This window comes from Salvelinus fontinalis, chromosome 5 (genome assembly GCF_029448725.1).
Source record: "Salvelinus fontinalis isolate EN_2023a chromosome 5, ASM2944872v1, whole genome shotgun sequence".
Lineage (NCBI taxonomy): Eukaryota > Metazoa > Chordata > Actinopteri > Salmoniformes > Salmonidae > Salvelinus > Salvelinus fontinalis.
This window is the reverse complement of record NC_074669.1, coordinates 66,500,340-66,515,872: the sequence shown is the minus strand read 5'-3', so window position 1 is coordinate 66,515,872 and position 15,533 is coordinate 66,500,340. Positions and strand designations below refer to the sequence as shown.

The following is a 15,533-nucleotide window of genomic DNA, read 5'->3' as shown; positions in this document are numbered from 1 at the left end:
ATCAAAGACTGCTCATCAACTCCCACCCACTTGTTTCTTTCACACACGACAATTTTAAAGTTGACAGGAGAGGAGTATGTCACTGCAAAATCATGGTAGGTCCTACCGAGATTTGAACTCGGATCGCAGGATTCAGAGTCCTGAGTGCTAACCATTACACCATAGAACCCTGTACATTAATGTTATTGAAGTGTTCAGATTTTCCTGTCATTTGTTCACCCGATTAACAGCAAGAAATGAGATTATTGGTAGGCCATGTGAATAATTCAGCACAAAAGCTAGGAAGGTTCTACCGAGATTTGAACTCGGATCGCAGGATTCAGAGTCCTGAGTGCTAACCATTACACCATAGAACCCTGTACATAAATAATTTTGAAGTGTTCAGATTTTCCTGTCATTTTTTCACACGATTAACAGCAAGAGATGAGATTTTTGGTAGGTAATGTGAATAATTCAGCACAAAATCAAGGTAGGTCCTACCGAGATTTGAACTCGGATTGCAGGATTCAGAGTCTGAGTGCTAACCATTACACCATAGAACCCTGTACATAAATAATTTTGAAGTGTTCAGATTTTCCTGTCATTTGTTCACCCGATTAACAGCAAGAGATGAGATTATTGGTAGGCCATGTGAATAATTCAGCACAAAAGCTAGGAAGGTTCTACCGAGATTTGAACTCGGTCACTGGATTCAAAGTCCAGAGTGCTAACCATTACACCATAGAACCATATTCTTGACCAAATTTGGAATTTTACAGAAAAAAATTGACAGTCGTTCCTTCACGTGTTGCAAATTCTTTCAACTGACAACAATATTTGGACAGCTGTCTTCTAGTTCAACAAGGAAGAATTATTCACATGGTAGGTCCGACCAAGACTTGAACTCAGATAGTAGGATTCAGAGTCCTGAGTGATAACCTTGACAGCACAGAACCCTGTAATAAATACTCTGGGATGGGTTCAGATTTGCTCTCCTAGGTTCTCCGGAAAAACAGAGAAAATATTTTCTGGCCATAAACGGTATCAACTGGGCTACCCTACCATGTAACAACTTGTAAGTCCACATATTTCCAACACGATTGATGTGATGAGGGTGAAAAAAATCTGAAATATTTTCAGTTCATTGGGAGGAAGCAAGTTCTCAATTAACAAACCTACTAGGCACTCATAGTATGCATTTCCTGTAGGCTAGCCTTTCATGTGTATCAAAGACTGCTCATCAACTCCCACCCACTTGTTTCTTTCACACACGACAATTTTAAAGTTGACAGGAGAGGAGTATGTCACTGCAAAATCTTGGTAGGTCCTACCGAGATTTGAACTCGGATCGCAGGATTCAGAGTCCTGAGTGCTAACCATTACACCATAGAACCATGTACATTAATGTTATTGAAGTGTTCAGGTTTTACTGTCATTTGTTCACACGATTAACAGCAAGAGATGAGATTATTGGTAGGTAATGTGAATAATTCAGCACAAAATCAAGGTAGGTCCTACCGAGATTTGAACTCGGATCGCAGGATTCAGAGTCCTGAGTGCTAACCATTACACCATAGAACCCTGTACATAAATGTTATTGAAGTGTTCAGATTTTCCTGTCATTTGTTCACCCGATTAACAGCAAGAGATGAGATTATTGGTAGGCCATGTGAATAATTCAGCACAAAAGCTAGGAAGGTTCTACCGAGATTTGAACTCGGTCACTGGATTCAAAGTCCAGAGTGCTAACCATTACACCATAGAACCATATTCTTGACCAAATTTGGAATTTTACAGAAAAAAATTGACAGTCGTTCCTTCACGTGTTGCAAATTCTTTCAACTGACAACAATATTTGGACAGCTGTCTTCTAGTTCAACAAGGAAGAATTATTCACATGGTAGGTCCGACCAAGACTTGAACTCAGATAGTAGGATTCAGAGTCCTGAGTGATAACCTTGACAGCACAGAACCCTGTAATAAATACTCTGGGATGGGTTCAGATTTGCTCTCCTAGGTTCTCCGGAAAAACAGAGAAAATATTTTCTGGCCATAAACGGTATCAACTGGGCTACCCTACCATGTAACAACTTGTAAGTCCACATATTTCCAACACGATTGATGTGATGAGGGTGAAAAAAATCTGAAATATTTTCAGTTCATTGGGAGGTAGCAAGTTCTCAATTAACAAACCTACTAGGCACTCATAGTATGCATTTCCTGTAGGCTAGCCTTTCAAGTGTATCAAAGACTGCTCATCAACTCCCACCCACTTGTTTCTTTCACACACGACAATTTTAAAGTTGACAGGAGAGGAGTATGTCACTGCAAAATCATGGTAGGTCCTACCGAGATTTGAACTCGGATCGCAGGATTCAGAGTCCTGAGTGCTAACCATTACACCATAGAACCCTGTACATTAATGTTATTGAAGTGTTCAGATTTTCCTGTCATTTGTTCACCCGATTAACAGCAAGAAATGAGATTATTGGTAGGCCATGTGAATAATTCAGCACAAAAGCTAGGAAGGTTCTACTGAGATTTGAACTCGGATCACAGGATTCAGAGTCCTGAGTGCTAAACATTACACCATAGAACCCTGTACATAAAAAGTATCGAAGTGTTCAGATTTTCCTGTCATTTGTTCACCCGATTAACAGCAAGAGATGAGATTATTGGTAGGCCATGTGAATAATTCTGCACAAAAGCTAGGAAGGTTCTACCGAGATTTGAACTCGGATCACTGGATTCAAAGTCCAGAGTGCTAACCATTACACCATAGAACCATAATCTTAAACAAATTTGGAATTTTACAGAAAAAAATGGACAGTCGTTCCTTCACGTGTTGCAAATACTTTCAACTGACAACAATATTTGGACAGCTATCTTCTAGTTCAACAAGGAAGAATTATTCACATGGTAGGTCCGACCAAGACTTGAACTCAGATTGTAGGATTCAGAGTCCTGAGTGATAACCTTGACAGCACAGAACCCTGTAATCAATACTCTGGGATGGGTTCAGATTTGCTCTCCTAGGTTCTCCGGAAAAACAGAGAAAATATTTTCTGGCCATAAACGGTATCAACTGGGCTACCCTACCATGTAACAACTTGTAAGTCCACATATTTCCAACACGATTGATGTGATGAGGGTGAAAAAAATCTGAAATATTTTCGGTTCATTGGGAGGTAGCAAGTTCCCAATTAACATACCTACTAGGCACTCATTGTATGCATTTCCTGTAGGCTAGCCATTCATGTGTACCAAAGACTGCTCATCAACTCCCACCCACTTGTTTCTTTCACAAACGACAATTTTAAAGTTGACAGGAGTATGTCACTGCAAATTCAAGGTAGGTCCTACCGAGATTTGAACTCGGATCGCAGGATTCAGAGTCCTGAGTGCTAACCATTACACCATAGAACCCTGTAGATAAATGTTATTGAAGTGTTCAGATTTTCCTGTCATTTGTTCACCCGATTAACAGCAAGAGATGAGATTATTGGTAGGCCATGTGAATAATTCAGCACAAAAGCTAGGAAGGTTCTACTGAGATTTGAACTCGGATCGCAGGATTCAGAGTCCTGAGTGCTAACCATTACACCATAGCACCCTGTACATAAAAATTATTGAAGTGTTCAGATTTTCCTGTCATTTGTTCACCCGATTAACAGCAAGAGATGAGATTATTGGTAGGCCATGTGAATAATTCAGCACAGAAGTTAGGAAGGTTCTACCGAGATTTGAACTCGGATCACTGGATTCAAAGTCCAGAGTGCTAACCATTACACCATAGAACCATATTCTTAACCAAATTTGGAATTTTACAGAAAAAAATGGACAGTCGTTCCTTCACGTGTTGCAAATTCTTCAACAATATTTGGACAGCTATCTTCTAGTTCAACAAGGAAGAATTATTCACATGGTAGGTCCGACCAAGACTTGAACTCAGATTGTAGGATTCAGAGTCCTGAGTGATAACCTTGACAGCACAGAACCCTGTAATCAATACTCTGGGATGGGTTCAGATTTGCTCTCCTAGGTTCTCCGGAAAAACAGAGAAAATATTTTCTGGCCATAAACGGTATCAACTGGGCTACCCTACCATGTAACAACTTGTAAGTCCACATATTTCCAACACGATTGATGTGATGAGGGTGAAAAAAATCTGAAGTATTTTCGGTTCATTGGGAGGTAGCAAGTTCTCAATTAACAAACCTACTAGGCACTCATAGTATGCATTTCCTGTAGGCTAGCCATTCATGTGTACCAAAGACTGCTCATCAACTCCCACCCACTTGTTTCTTTCACAAACGACAATTTTAAAGTTGACAGGAGTATGTCACTGCAAATTCAAGGTAGGTCCTACCGAGATTTGAACTCGGATCGCAGGATTCAGAGTCCTGAGTGCTAACCATTACACCATAGAACCCTGTACATAAATATTTTTAAAGTGTTCAGATTTTCCTGTCATTTGTTCACCCGATTAACAGCAAGAGATGAGATTATTGGTAGGCCATGTGAATAATTCAGCACAAAAGCTAGGAAGGTTCTACCGAGATTTGAACTCGGATCACTGGATTCAAAGTCCAGAGTGCTAACCATTACACCATAAAACCCTGTACACAAATATTATTGAAGTGTTCAGATTTTCCTGTCATTTGTTCACCCGATTAACAGCAAGAGATGAGATTATTGGTAGGCCATGTGAATAATTCAGCACAAAAGCTAGGAAGGTTCTACCGAGATTTGAACTCGGATCACTGGATTCAAAGTCCAGAGTGCTAACCATTACACCATAAAACCCTGTACACAAATATTATTGAAGTGTTCAGATTTTCCTGTCATTTGTTCACCCGATTAACAGCAAGAGATGAGATTATTGGTAGGCCATGTGAATAATTCAGCACAAAAGCTAGGAAGGTTCTACCGAGATTTGAACTCGGATCACTGGATTCAAAGTCCAGAGTGCTAACCATTACACCATAGAACCATATTATTAACCAAATTTGTAATTTTACAGAAAAAAATTGACAGTCGTTCCTTCACGTGTTGCAAATTCTTTCAACTGACAACAATATTTGGACAGCTATCTTCTAGTTCAACAAGGAAGAATTATTCACATGGTAGGTCCGACCAAGACTTGAACTCAGATTGTAGGATTCAGAGTCCTGAGTGATAACCTTGACAGCACAGAACCCTGTAATCAATACTCTGGGATGGGTTCAGATTTGCTCTCCTAGGTTCTCCGGAAAAACAGAGAAAATATTTTCTGGCCATAAACGGTATCAACTGGGCTACCCTACCATGTAACAACTTGTAAGTCCACATATTTCCAACACGATTGATGTGATGAGGGTGAAAAAAATCTGAAATATTTTCGGTTCATTGGGACGTAGCAAGTTCTCAATTAACAAACCTACTAGGCACTCATAGTATGCATTTCCTGTAGGCTAGCCATTCATGTGTACCAAAGACTGCTCATCAACTCCCACCCACTTGTTTCTTTCACACACGACAATTTTAAAGTTGACAGGAGAGGAGTATGTCACTGCAAAATAAAGGTAGGTCCTACCGAGATTTGAATTCGGATCGCAGGATTCAGAGTCCTGAGTGCTAACCATTACACCATAGAACCCTGTACATAAAAATTATTGAAGTGTTCAGATTTTCCTGTCATTTGTTCACCCGATTAACAGCAAGAGATGAGATTATTGGTAGGTAATGTGAATAATTCAGCACAAAAGCTAGGAAGGTTCTACTGAGATTTGAACTCTGATCACTGGATTCAAAGTCCAGAGTGCTAACCATTACACCATAGAACCCTGTACATAAAAATTATTGAAGTGTTCAGATTTTCCTGTCATTTGTTCACCCGATTAACAGCAAGAGATGAGATTATTGGTAGGCCATGTGAATAATTCAGCACAAAAGTTAGGAAGGTACTACCGAGATTTGAACTCGGATCACTGGATTCAAAGTCCAGAGTGCTAACCATTACACCATAGAACCCTGTACATAAAAATTATTGAAGTGTTCAGATTTTCCTGTCATTTGTTCACTCGATTAACAGCAAGAGATGAGATTATTGGTAGGCCGTGTGAATAATTCAGCACAAAAGCTAGGAAGTTTCTACCGAGATTTGAACTCGGATCGCAGGATTCAGAGTCCTGAGTGCTAACCATTACACCATAGCACCCTGTACATTAAAATTATTGAAGTGTTCAGATTTTCCTGTCATTTGTTCACCCGATTAACAGCAAGAGATGAGATTATTGGTGGGCCATGTGAATAATTCAGCACAAAAGTTAGGAAGGTTCTACCGAGATTTGAACTCGGATCACTGGATTCAAAGTCCAGAGTGCTAACCATTACACCATAGAACCATATTCTTAACCAAATTTGGAATTTTACAGAAAAAAATGGACAGTCGTTCCTTCACGTGTTGCAAATTCTTTCAACTGACAACAATATTTGGACAGCTATCTTCTAGTTCAACAAGGAAGAATTATTCACATGGTAGGTCCGACCAAGACTTGAACTCAGATTGTAGGATTCAGAGTCCTGAGTGATAACCTTGACAGCACAGAACCCTGTAATCAATACTCTGGGATGGGTTCAGATTTGCTCTCCTAGGTTCTCCGGAAAAACAGAGAAAATATTTTCTGGCCATAAACGGTATCAACTGGGCTACCCTACCATGTAACAACTTGTAAGTCCACATATTTCCAACACGATTGATGTGATGAGGGTGAAAAAAATCTGAAGTATTTTCGGTTCATTGGGAGGTAGCAAGTTCTCAATTAACAAACCTACTAGGCACTCATAGTATGCATTTCCTGTAGGCTAGCCATTCATGTGTACCAAAGACTGCTCATCAACTCCCACCCACTTGTTTCTTTCACACACGACAATTTTAAAGTTGACAGGAGAGGAGTATGTCACTGCAAAATAAAGGTAGGTCCTACCGAGATTTGAACTCGGATCGCAGGATTCAGAGTCCTGAGTGCTAACCATTACAACATAGAACCCTGTACATAAATATTTTTAAAGTGTTCAGATTTTCCTGTCATTTGTTCACCCGATTAACAGCAAGAGATGAGATTATTGGTAGGCCATGTGAATAATTCAGCACAAAAGCTAGGAAGGTTCTACCGAGATTTGAACTCGGATCACTGGATTCAAAGTCCAGAGTGCTAACCATTACACCATAAAACCCTGTACACAAATATTATTGAAGTGTTCAGATTTTCCTGTCATTTGTTCACCCGATTAACAGCAAGAGATGAGATTATTGGTAGGCCATGTGAATAATTCAGCACAAAAGCTAGGAAGGTTCTACCGAGATTTGAACTCGGATCACTGGATTCAAAGTCCAGAGTGCTAACCATTACACCATAAAACCCTGTACACAAATATTATTGAAGTGTTCAGATTTTCCTGTCATTTGTTCACCCGATTAACAGCAAGAGATGAGATTATTGGTAGGCCATGTGAATAATTCAGCACAAAAGCTAGGAAGGTTCTACCGAGATTTGAACTCGGATCACTGGATTCAAAGTCCAGAGTGCTAACCATTACACCATAGAACCATATTATTAACCAAATTTGTAATTTTACAGAAAAAAATTGACAGTCGTTCCTTCACGTGTTGCAAATTCTTTCAACTGACAACAATATTTGGACAGCTATCTTCTAGTTCAACAAGGAAGAATTATTCACATGGTAGGTCCGACCAAGACTTGAACTCAGATTGTAGGATTCAGAGTCCTGAGTGATAACCTTGACAGCACAGAACCCTGTAATCAATACTCTGGGATGGGTTCAGATTTGCTCTCCTAGGTTCTCCGGAAAAACAGAGAAAATATTTTCTGGCCATAAACGGTATCAACTGGGCTACCCTACCATGTAACAACTTGTAAGTCCACATATTTCCAACACGATTGATGTGATGAGGGTGAAAAAAATCTGAAATATTTTCGGTTCATTGGGACGTAGCAAGTTCTCAATTAACAAACCTACTAGGCACTCATAGTATGCATTTCCTGTAGGCTAGCCATTCATGTGTACCAAAGACTGCTCATCAACTCCCACCCACTTGTTTCTTTCACACACGACAATTTTAAAGTTGACAGGAGAGGAGTATGTCACTGCAAAATAAAGGTAGGTCCTACCGAGATTTGAATTCGGATCGCAGGATTCAGAGTCCTGAGTGCTAACCATTACACCATAGAACCCTGTACATAAAAATTATTGAAGTGTTCAGATTTTCCTGTCATTTGTTCACCCGATTAACAGCAAGAGATGAGATTATTGGTAGGCAATGTGAATAATTCAGCACAAAAGCTAGGAAGGTTCTACTGAGATTTGAACTCTGATCACTGGATTCAAAGTCCAGAGTGCTAACCATTACACCATAGAACCCTGTACATAAAAATTATTGAAGTGTTCAGATTTTCCTGTCATTTGTTCACCCGATTAACAGCAAGAGATGAGATTATTGGTAGGCCATGTGAATAATTCAGCACAAAAGTTAGGAAGGTACTACCGAGATTTGAACTCGGATCACTGGATTCAAAGTCCAGAGTGCTAACCATTACACCATAGAACCCTGTACATAAAAATTATTGAAGTGTTCAGATTTTCCTGTCATTTGTTCACTCGATTAACAGCAAGAGATGAGATTATTGGTAGGCCGTGTGAATAATTCAGCACAAAAGCTAGGAAGTTTCTACCGAGATTTGAACTCGGATCGCAGGATTCAGAGTCCTGAGTGCTAACCATTACACCATAGCACCCTGTACATTAAAATTATTGAAGTGTTCAGATTTTCCTGTCATTTGTTCACCCGATTAACAGCAAGAGATGAGATTATTGGTGGGCCATGTGAATAATTCAGCACAAAAGTTAGGAAGGTTCTACCGAGATTTGAACTCGGATCACTGGATTCAAAGTCCAGAGTGCTAACCATTACACCATAGAACCATATTCTTAACCAAATTTGGAATTTTACAGAAAAAAATGGACAGTCGTTCCTTCACGTGTTGCAAATTCTTTCAACTGACAACAATATTTGGACAGCTATCTTCTAGTTCAACAAGGAAGAATTATTCACATGGTAGGTCCGACCAAGACTTGAACTCAGATTGTAGGATTCAGAGTCCTGAGTGATAACCTTGACAGCACAGAACCCTGTAATCAATACTCTGGGATGGGTTCAGATTTGCTCTCCTAGGTTCTCCGGAAAAACAGAGAAAATATTTTCTGGCCATAAACGGTATCAACTGGGCTACCCTACCATGTAACAACTTGTAAGTCCACATATTTCCAACACGATTGATGTGATGAGGGTGAAAAAAATCTGAAATATTTTCGGTTCATTGGGACGTAGCAAGTTCTCAATTAACAAACCTACTAGGCACTCATAGTATGCATTTCCTGTAGGCTAGCCATTCATGTGTACCAAAGACTGCTCATCAACTCCCACCCACTTGTTTCTTTCACACACGACAATTTTAAAGTTGACAGGAGAGGAGTATGTCACTGCAAAATAAAGGTAGGTCCTACCGAGATTTGAACTCGGATCGCAGGATTCAGAGTCCTGAGTGCTAACCATTACACCATAGAACCCTGTACATAAAAATTATTGAAGTGTTCAGATTTTCCTGTCATTTGTTCACCCGATTAACAGCAAGAGATGAGATTATTGGTAGGCCATGTGAATAATTCAGCACAAAAGCTAGGAAGGTTCTACTGAGATTTGAACTCGGATCACTGAATTCAAAGTCCAGAGTGCTAACCATTACACCATAGAACCCTTTACATAAAAATTATTGAAGTGTTCAGATTTTCCTGTCATTTGTTCACCCGATTAACAGCAAGAGATGAGATTATTGGTAGGCCATGTGAATAATTCAGCACAAAAGTTAGGAAGGTACTACCGAGATTTGAACTCGGATCACTGGATTCAAAGTCCAGAGTGCTAACCATTACACCATAGAACCCTGTACATAAAAATTATTGAAGTGTTCAGATTTTCCTGTCATTTGTTCACTCGATTAACAGCAAGAGATGAGATTATTGGTAGGCCATGTGAATAATTCAGCACAAAAGCTAGGAAGTTTCTACCGAGATTTGAACTCGGATCGCAGGATTCAGATTCCTGAGTGCTAACCATTACACCATAGCACCCTGTACATTAAAATTATTGAAGTGTTCAGATTTTCCTGTCATTTGTTCACCCGATCAACAGCAAGAGATGAGATTATTGGTAGGCCATGTGAATAATTCAGCACAAAAGTTAGGAAGGTTCTACCGAGATTTGAACTCGGATCACTGGATTCAAAGTCCAGAGTGCTAACCATTACACCATAGAACCATATTCTTAACCAAATTTGGAATTTTACAGAAAAAAATGGACAGTCGTTCCTTCACGTGTTGCAAATTCTTTCAACTGACAACAATATTTGGACAGCTGTCTTCTAGTTCAACAAGGAAGAATTATTCACATGGTAGGTCCGACCAAGACTTGAACTCAGATAGTAGAATTCAGAGTCCTGAGTGATAACCTTGACAGCACAGAACCCTGTAATAAATACTCTGGGATGGGTTCAGATTTGCTCTCCTAGGTTCTCCGGAAAAACAGAGAAAATATTTTCTGGCCATAAACGGTATCAACTGGGCTACCCTACCATGTAACAACTTGTAAGTCCACATATTTCCAACACGATTGATGTGATGAGGGTGAAAAAAATCTGAAATATTTTCGGTTCATTGGGACGTAGCAAGTTCTCAATTAACAAACCTACTAGGCACTCATAGTATGCATTTCCTGTAGGCTAGCCATTCATGTGTACCAAAGACTGCTCATCAACTCCCACCCACTTGTTTCTTTCACACACGACAATTTTAAAGTTGACAGGAGAGGAGTATGTCACTGCAAAATAAAGGTAGGTCCTACCGAGATTTGAATTCGGATCGCAGGATTCAGAGTCCTGAGTGCTAACCATTACACCATAGAACCCTGTACATAAAAATTATTGAAGTGTTCAGATTTTCCTGTCATTTGTTCACCCGATTAACAGCAAGAGATGAGATTATTGGTAGGTAATGTGAATAATTCAGCACAAAAGCTAGGAAGGTTCTACTGAGATTTGAACTCTGATCACTGGATTCAAAGTCCAGAGTGCTAACCATTACACCATAGAACCCTGTACATAAAAATTATTGAAGTGTTCAGATTTTCCTGTCATTTGTTCACCCGATTAACAGCAAGAGATGAGATTATTGGTAGGCCATGTGAATAATTCAGCACAAAAGTTAGGAAGGTACTACCGAGATTTGAACTCGGATCACTGGATTCAAAGTCCAGAGTGCTAACCATTACACCATAGAACCCTGTACATAAAAATTATTGAAGTGTTCAGATTTTCCTGTCATTTGTTCACTCGATTAACAGCAAGAGATGAGATTATTGGTAGGCCGTGTGAATAATTCAGCACAAAAGCTAGGAAGTTTCTACCGAGATTTGAACTCGGATCGCAGGATTCAGAGTCCTGAGTGCTAACCATTACACCATAGCACCCTGTACATTAAAATTATTGAAGTGTTCAGATTTTCCTGTCATTTGTTCACCCGATTAACAGCAAGAGATGAGATTATTGGTGGGCCATGTGAATAATTCAGCACAAAAGTTAGGAAGGTTCTACCGAGATTTGAACTCGGATCACTGGATTCAAAGTCCAGAGTGCTAACCATTACACCATAGAACCATATTCTTAACCAAATTTGGAATTTTACAGAAAAAAATGGACAGTCGTTCCTTCACGTGTTGCAAATTCTTTCAACTGACAACAATATTTGGACAGCTATCTTCTAGTTCAACAAGGAAGAATTATTCACATGGTAGGTCCGACCAAGACTTGAACTCAGATTGTAGGATTCAGAGTCCTGAGTGATAACCTTGACAGCACAGAACCCTGTAATCAATACTCTGGGATGGGTTCAGATTTGCTCTCCTAGGTTCTCCGGAAAAACAGAGAAAATATTTTCTGGCCATAAACGGTATCAACTGGGCTACCCTACCATGTAACAACTTGTAAGTCCACATATTTCCAACACGATTGATGTGATGAGGGTGAAAAAAATCTGAAATATTTTCGGTTCATTGGGACGTAGCAAGTTCTCAATTAACAAACCTACTAGGCACTCATAGTATGCATTTCCTGTAGGCTAGCCATTCATGTGTACCAAAGACTGCTCATCAACTCCCACCCACTTGTTTCTTTCACACACGACAATTTTAAAGTTGACAGGAGAGGAGTATGTCACTGCAAAATAAAGGTAGGTCCTACCGAGATTTGAACTCGGATCGCAGGATTCAGAGTCCTGAGTGCTAACCATTACACCATAGAACCCTGTACATAAAAATTATTGAAGTGTTCAGATTTTCCTGTCATTTGTTCACCCGATTAACAGCAAGAGATGAGATTATTGGTAGGCCATGTGAATAATTCAGCACAAAAGCTAGGAAGGTTCTACTGAGATTTGAACTCGGATCACTGAATTCAAAGTCCAGAGTGCTAACCATTACACCATAGAACCCTGTACATAAAAATTATTGAAGTGTTCAGATTTTCCTGTCATTTGTTCACCCGATTAACAGCAAGAGATGAGATTATTGGTAGGCCATGTGAATAATTCAGCACAAAAGTTAGGAAGGTACTACCGAGATTTGAACTCGGATCACTGGATTCAAAGTCCAGAGTGCTAACCATTACACCATAGAACCCTGTACATAAAAATTATTGAAGTGTTCAGATTTTCCTGTCATTTGTTCACTCGATTAACAGCAAGAGATGAGATTATTGGTAGGCCATGTGAATAATTCAGCACAAAAGCTAGGAAGTTTCTACCGAGATTTGAACTCGGATCGCAGGATTCAGATTCCTGAGTGCTAACCATTACACCATAGCACCCTGTACATTAAAATTATTGAAGTGTTCAGATTTTCCTGTCATTTGTTCACCCGATCAACAGCAAGAGATGAGATTATTGGTAGGCCATGTGAATAATTCAGCACAAAAGTTAGGAAGGTTCTACCGAGATTTGAACTCGGATCACTGGATTCAAAGTCCAGAGTGCTAACCATTACACCATAGAACCATATTCTTAACCAAATTTGGAATTTTACAGAAAAAAATGGACAGTCGTTCCTTCACGTGTTGCAAATTCTTTCAACTGACAACAATATTTGGACAGCTGTCTTCTAGTTCAACAAGGAAGAATTATTCACATGGTAGGTCCGACCAAGACTTGAACTCAGATAGTAGAATTCAGAGTCCTGAGTGATAACCTTGACAGCACAGAACCCTGTAATAAATACTCTGGGATGGGTTCAGATTTGCTCTCCTAGGTTCTCCGGAAAAACAGAGAAAATATTTTCTGGCCATAAACGGTATCAACTGGGCTACCCTACCATGTAACAACTTGTAAGTCCACATATTTCCAACACGATTGATGTGATGAGGGTGAAAAAAATCTGAAATATTTTCAGTTCATTGGGAGGTAGCAAGTTCTCAATTAACAAACCTACTAGGCACTCATAGTATGCATTTCCTGTAGGCTAGCCTTTCATGTGTATCAAAGACTGCTCATCAACTCCCACCCACTTGTTTCTTTCACACACGACAATTTTAAAGTTGACAGGAGAGGAGTATGTCACTGCAAAATCATGGTAGGTCCTACCGAGATTTGAACTCGGATCGCAGGATTCAGAGTCCTGAGTGCTAACCATTACACCATAGAACCCTGTACATAAATGTTATTGAAGTGTTCAGATTTTCCTGTCATTTGTTCACCCGATTAACAGCAAGAGATGAGATTATTGGTAGGCCATGTGAATAATTCAGCACAAAAGCTAGGAAGGTTCTACCGAGATTTGAACTCGGATCACTGGATTCAAAGTCCAGAGTGCTAACTATTACACCATAGAACCATATTCTTAACCAAATTTGGAATTTTACAGAAAAAAATGGACAGTCGTTCCTTCACGTGTTGCAAATACTTTCAACTGACAACAATATTTGGACAGCTATCTTCTAGTTCAACAAGGAAGAATTATTCACATGGTAGGTCCGACCAAGACTTGAACTCAGATTGTAGGATTCAGAGTCCTGAGTGATAACCTTGACAGCACAGAACCCTGTAATCAATACTCTGTGATGGGTTCAGATTTGCTCTCCTAGGTTCTCCGGAAAAACAGAGAAAATATTTTCTGGCCATAAACGGTATCAACTGGGCTACCCTACCATGTAACAACTTGTAAGTCCACATATTTCCAACACGATTGATGTGATGAGGGTGAAAAAAATCTGAAATATTTTCGGTTCATTGGGAGGTAGCAAGTTCTCAATTAACATACCTACTAGGCACTCATTGTATGCATTTCCTGTAGGCTAGCCATTCATGTGTACCAAAGACTGCTCATCAACTCCCACCCACTTGTTTCTTTCACAAACAACAATTTTAAAGTTGACAGGAGTATGTCACTGCAAATTCAAGGTAGGTCCTACCGAGATTTGAACTCAGATCGCAGGATTCAGAGTCCTGAGTGCTTACCATTACACCATAGAACCCTGTACATAAAAATTATCGAAGTGTTCAGATTTTCCTGTCATTTGTTCACCCGATTAACAGCAAGAGATGAGATTATTGGTAGGCCATGTGAATAATTCAGCACAAAAGCTAGGAAGGTTCTACCGAGATTTGAACTCGGATCACTGGATTCAAAGTCCAGAGTGCTAACCATTACACCATAGAACCTTATTCTTGACCAAATTTGGAATTTTACAGAAAAAAATTTACAGTCTTTCCTTCACGTGTTTCAAATTCTTTCAACTGACAACAATATTTGGACAGCTGTCTTCTAGTTCAACAAGGAAGAATTATTCACATGGTAGGTCCGACCAAGACTTGAACTCAGATAGTAGGATTCAGAGTCCTGAGTGATAACCTTGACAGCACAGAACCCTGTAATCAATACTCTGGGATGGGTTCAGATTTGCTCTCCTAGGTTCTCCGGAAAAACAGAGAAAATATTTTCTGGCCATAAACGGTATCAACTGGGCTACCCTACCATGTAACAACTTGTAAGTCCACATATTTCCAACACGATTGATGTGATGAGGGTGAAAAAAATCTGAAATATTTTCAGTTCATTGGGAGGTAGCAAGTTCTCAATTAACAAACCTACTAGGCACTCATAGTATGCATTTCCTGTAGGCTAGCCTTTCATGTGTATCAAAGACTGCTCATCAACTCCCACCCACTTGTTTCTTTCACACACGACAATTTTAAAGTTGACAGGAGAGGAGTATGTCACTGCAAAATCATGGTAGGTCCTACCGAGATTTGAACTCGGATCGCAGGATTCAGAGTCCTGAGTGCTAACCATTACACCATAGAACCCTGTACATAAATGTTATTGAAGTGTTCAGATTTTCCTGTCATTTGTTCACCCGATTAACAGCAAGAGATGAGATTATTGGTAGGCC

General features: G+C 39.6%; 40 non-coding genes across 40 annotated transcripts; all 40 read right to left on the bottom strand.

The window, feature by feature from the left end:
* Window positions 1-97: 97 nt before the first annotated feature.
* On the bottom strand, window positions 98-169 carry trnaq-cug (transfer RNA glutamine (anticodon CUG)). The gene has a single exon. It is a non-coding gene; the product is annotated as a tRNA-Gln (tRNA).
* Window positions 170-284: 115 nt separating this feature from the next.
* Window positions 285-356, bottom strand: trnaq-cug (transfer RNA glutamine (anticodon CUG)). Its single transcript has one exon. It is a non-coding gene; the product is annotated as a tRNA-Gln (tRNA).
* Window positions 357-657: 301 nt separating this feature from the next.
* Window positions 658-728, bottom strand: trnaq-uug (transfer RNA glutamine (anticodon UUG)). The gene has a single exon. It is a non-coding gene; the product is annotated as a tRNA-Gln (tRNA).
* A 573-nt stretch (window positions 729-1,301) lies between these two features.
* trnaq-cug (transfer RNA glutamine (anticodon CUG)) lies at window positions 1,302-1,373 on the bottom strand. Its single transcript has one exon. It is a non-coding gene; the product is annotated as a tRNA-Gln (tRNA).
* A 115-nt stretch (window positions 1,374-1,488) lies between these two features.
* trnaq-cug (transfer RNA glutamine (anticodon CUG)) lies at window positions 1,489-1,560 on the bottom strand. Its single transcript has one exon. It is a non-coding gene; the product is annotated as a tRNA-Gln (tRNA).
* Window positions 1,561-1,675: 115 nt separating this feature from the next.
* trnaq-uug (transfer RNA glutamine (anticodon UUG)) lies at window positions 1,676-1,746 on the bottom strand. Its single transcript has one exon. It is a non-coding gene; the product is annotated as a tRNA-Gln (tRNA).
* A 573-nt stretch (window positions 1,747-2,319) lies between these two features.
* Window positions 2,320-2,391, bottom strand: trnaq-cug (transfer RNA glutamine (anticodon CUG)). The gene has a single exon. It is a non-coding gene; the product is annotated as a tRNA-Gln (tRNA).
* A 302-nt stretch (window positions 2,392-2,693) lies between these two features.
* Window positions 2,694-2,765, bottom strand: trnaq-uug (transfer RNA glutamine (anticodon UUG)). The gene has a single exon. It is a non-coding gene; the product is annotated as a tRNA-Gln (tRNA).
* Window positions 2,766-3,333: 568 nt separating this feature from the next.
* trnaq-cug (transfer RNA glutamine (anticodon CUG)) lies at window positions 3,334-3,405 on the bottom strand. Its single transcript has one exon. It is a non-coding gene; the product is annotated as a tRNA-Gln (tRNA).
* Window positions 3,406-3,707: 302 nt separating this feature from the next.
* On the bottom strand, window positions 3,708-3,779 carry trnaq-uug (transfer RNA glutamine (anticodon UUG)). The gene has a single exon. It is a non-coding gene; the product is annotated as a tRNA-Gln (tRNA).
* A 560-nt stretch (window positions 3,780-4,339) lies between these two features.
* trnaq-cug (transfer RNA glutamine (anticodon CUG)) lies at window positions 4,340-4,411 on the bottom strand. The gene has a single exon. It is a non-coding gene; the product is annotated as a tRNA-Gln (tRNA).
* Window positions 4,412-4,526: 115 nt separating this feature from the next.
* trnaq-uug (transfer RNA glutamine (anticodon UUG)) lies at window positions 4,527-4,598 on the bottom strand. Its single transcript has one exon. It is a non-coding gene; the product is annotated as a tRNA-Gln (tRNA).
* A 115-nt stretch (window positions 4,599-4,713) lies between these two features.
* Window positions 4,714-4,785, bottom strand: trnaq-uug (transfer RNA glutamine (anticodon UUG)). Its single transcript has one exon. It is a non-coding gene; the product is annotated as a tRNA-Gln (tRNA).
* Window positions 4,786-4,900: 115 nt separating this feature from the next.
* trnaq-uug (transfer RNA glutamine (anticodon UUG)) lies at window positions 4,901-4,972 on the bottom strand. The gene has a single exon. It is a non-coding gene; the product is annotated as a tRNA-Gln (tRNA).
* Window positions 4,973-5,732: 760 nt separating this feature from the next.
* Window positions 5,733-5,804, bottom strand: trnaq-uug (transfer RNA glutamine (anticodon UUG)). The gene has a single exon. It is a non-coding gene; the product is annotated as a tRNA-Gln (tRNA).
* A 115-nt stretch (window positions 5,805-5,919) lies between these two features.
* trnaq-uug (transfer RNA glutamine (anticodon UUG)) lies at window positions 5,920-5,991 on the bottom strand. Its single transcript has one exon. It is a non-coding gene; the product is annotated as a tRNA-Gln (tRNA).
* Window positions 5,992-6,293: 302 nt separating this feature from the next.
* On the bottom strand, window positions 6,294-6,365 carry trnaq-uug (transfer RNA glutamine (anticodon UUG)). Its single transcript has one exon. It is a non-coding gene; the product is annotated as a tRNA-Gln (tRNA).
* Window positions 6,366-6,938: 573 nt separating this feature from the next.
* trnaq-cug (transfer RNA glutamine (anticodon CUG)) lies at window positions 6,939-7,010 on the bottom strand. Its single transcript has one exon. It is a non-coding gene; the product is annotated as a tRNA-Gln (tRNA).
* A 115-nt stretch (window positions 7,011-7,125) lies between these two features.
* Window positions 7,126-7,197, bottom strand: trnaq-uug (transfer RNA glutamine (anticodon UUG)). Its single transcript has one exon. It is a non-coding gene; the product is annotated as a tRNA-Gln (tRNA).
* Window positions 7,198-7,312: 115 nt separating this feature from the next.
* On the bottom strand, window positions 7,313-7,384 carry trnaq-uug (transfer RNA glutamine (anticodon UUG)). Its single transcript has one exon. It is a non-coding gene; the product is annotated as a tRNA-Gln (tRNA).
* A 115-nt stretch (window positions 7,385-7,499) lies between these two features.
* trnaq-uug (transfer RNA glutamine (anticodon UUG)) lies at window positions 7,500-7,571 on the bottom strand. The gene has a single exon. It is a non-coding gene; the product is annotated as a tRNA-Gln (tRNA).
* A 760-nt stretch (window positions 7,572-8,331) lies between these two features.
* Window positions 8,332-8,403, bottom strand: trnaq-uug (transfer RNA glutamine (anticodon UUG)). The gene has a single exon. It is a non-coding gene; the product is annotated as a tRNA-Gln (tRNA).
* Window positions 8,404-8,518: 115 nt separating this feature from the next.
* On the bottom strand, window positions 8,519-8,590 carry trnaq-uug (transfer RNA glutamine (anticodon UUG)). Its single transcript has one exon. It is a non-coding gene; the product is annotated as a tRNA-Gln (tRNA).
* A 302-nt stretch (window positions 8,591-8,892) lies between these two features.
* Window positions 8,893-8,964, bottom strand: trnaq-uug (transfer RNA glutamine (anticodon UUG)). The gene has a single exon. It is a non-coding gene; the product is annotated as a tRNA-Gln (tRNA).
* Window positions 8,965-9,537: 573 nt separating this feature from the next.
* trnaq-cug (transfer RNA glutamine (anticodon CUG)) lies at window positions 9,538-9,609 on the bottom strand. The gene has a single exon. It is a non-coding gene; the product is annotated as a tRNA-Gln (tRNA).
* A 115-nt stretch (window positions 9,610-9,724) lies between these two features.
* Window positions 9,725-9,796, bottom strand: trnaq-uug (transfer RNA glutamine (anticodon UUG)). The gene has a single exon. It is a non-coding gene; the product is annotated as a tRNA-Gln (tRNA).
* Window positions 9,797-9,911: 115 nt separating this feature from the next.
* On the bottom strand, window positions 9,912-9,983 carry trnaq-uug (transfer RNA glutamine (anticodon UUG)). The gene has a single exon. It is a non-coding gene; the product is annotated as a tRNA-Gln (tRNA).
* Window positions 9,984-10,285: 302 nt separating this feature from the next.
* trnaq-uug (transfer RNA glutamine (anticodon UUG)) lies at window positions 10,286-10,357 on the bottom strand. The gene has a single exon. It is a non-coding gene; the product is annotated as a tRNA-Gln (tRNA).
* A 760-nt stretch (window positions 10,358-11,117) lies between these two features.
* trnaq-uug (transfer RNA glutamine (anticodon UUG)) lies at window positions 11,118-11,189 on the bottom strand. Its single transcript has one exon. It is a non-coding gene; the product is annotated as a tRNA-Gln (tRNA).
* Window positions 11,190-11,304: 115 nt separating this feature from the next.
* Window positions 11,305-11,376, bottom strand: trnaq-uug (transfer RNA glutamine (anticodon UUG)). Its single transcript has one exon. It is a non-coding gene; the product is annotated as a tRNA-Gln (tRNA).
* A 302-nt stretch (window positions 11,377-11,678) lies between these two features.
* trnaq-uug (transfer RNA glutamine (anticodon UUG)) lies at window positions 11,679-11,750 on the bottom strand. The gene has a single exon. It is a non-coding gene; the product is annotated as a tRNA-Gln (tRNA).
* Window positions 11,751-12,323: 573 nt separating this feature from the next.
* Window positions 12,324-12,395, bottom strand: trnaq-cug (transfer RNA glutamine (anticodon CUG)). Its single transcript has one exon. It is a non-coding gene; the product is annotated as a tRNA-Gln (tRNA).
* A 115-nt stretch (window positions 12,396-12,510) lies between these two features.
* trnaq-uug (transfer RNA glutamine (anticodon UUG)) lies at window positions 12,511-12,582 on the bottom strand. Its single transcript has one exon. It is a non-coding gene; the product is annotated as a tRNA-Gln (tRNA).
* A 115-nt stretch (window positions 12,583-12,697) lies between these two features.
* Window positions 12,698-12,769, bottom strand: trnaq-uug (transfer RNA glutamine (anticodon UUG)). The gene has a single exon. It is a non-coding gene; the product is annotated as a tRNA-Gln (tRNA).
* A 302-nt stretch (window positions 12,770-13,071) lies between these two features.
* Window positions 13,072-13,143, bottom strand: trnaq-uug (transfer RNA glutamine (anticodon UUG)). The gene has a single exon. It is a non-coding gene; the product is annotated as a tRNA-Gln (tRNA).
* A 573-nt stretch (window positions 13,144-13,716) lies between these two features.
* On the bottom strand, window positions 13,717-13,788 carry trnaq-cug (transfer RNA glutamine (anticodon CUG)). Its single transcript has one exon. It is a non-coding gene; the product is annotated as a tRNA-Gln (tRNA).
* Window positions 13,789-13,903: 115 nt separating this feature from the next.
* Window positions 13,904-13,975, bottom strand: trnaq-uug (transfer RNA glutamine (anticodon UUG)). The gene has a single exon. It is a non-coding gene; the product is annotated as a tRNA-Gln (tRNA).
* A 568-nt stretch (window positions 13,976-14,543) lies between these two features.
* Window positions 14,544-14,615, bottom strand: trnaq-cug (transfer RNA glutamine (anticodon CUG)). The gene has a single exon. It is a non-coding gene; the product is annotated as a tRNA-Gln (tRNA).
* Window positions 14,616-14,730: 115 nt separating this feature from the next.
* On the bottom strand, window positions 14,731-14,802 carry trnaq-uug (transfer RNA glutamine (anticodon UUG)). The gene has a single exon. It is a non-coding gene; the product is annotated as a tRNA-Gln (tRNA).
* A 573-nt stretch (window positions 14,803-15,375) lies between these two features.
* On the bottom strand, window positions 15,376-15,447 carry trnaq-cug (transfer RNA glutamine (anticodon CUG)). The gene has a single exon. It is a non-coding gene; the product is annotated as a tRNA-Gln (tRNA).
* Window positions 15,448-15,533: the final 86 nt, after the last annotated feature.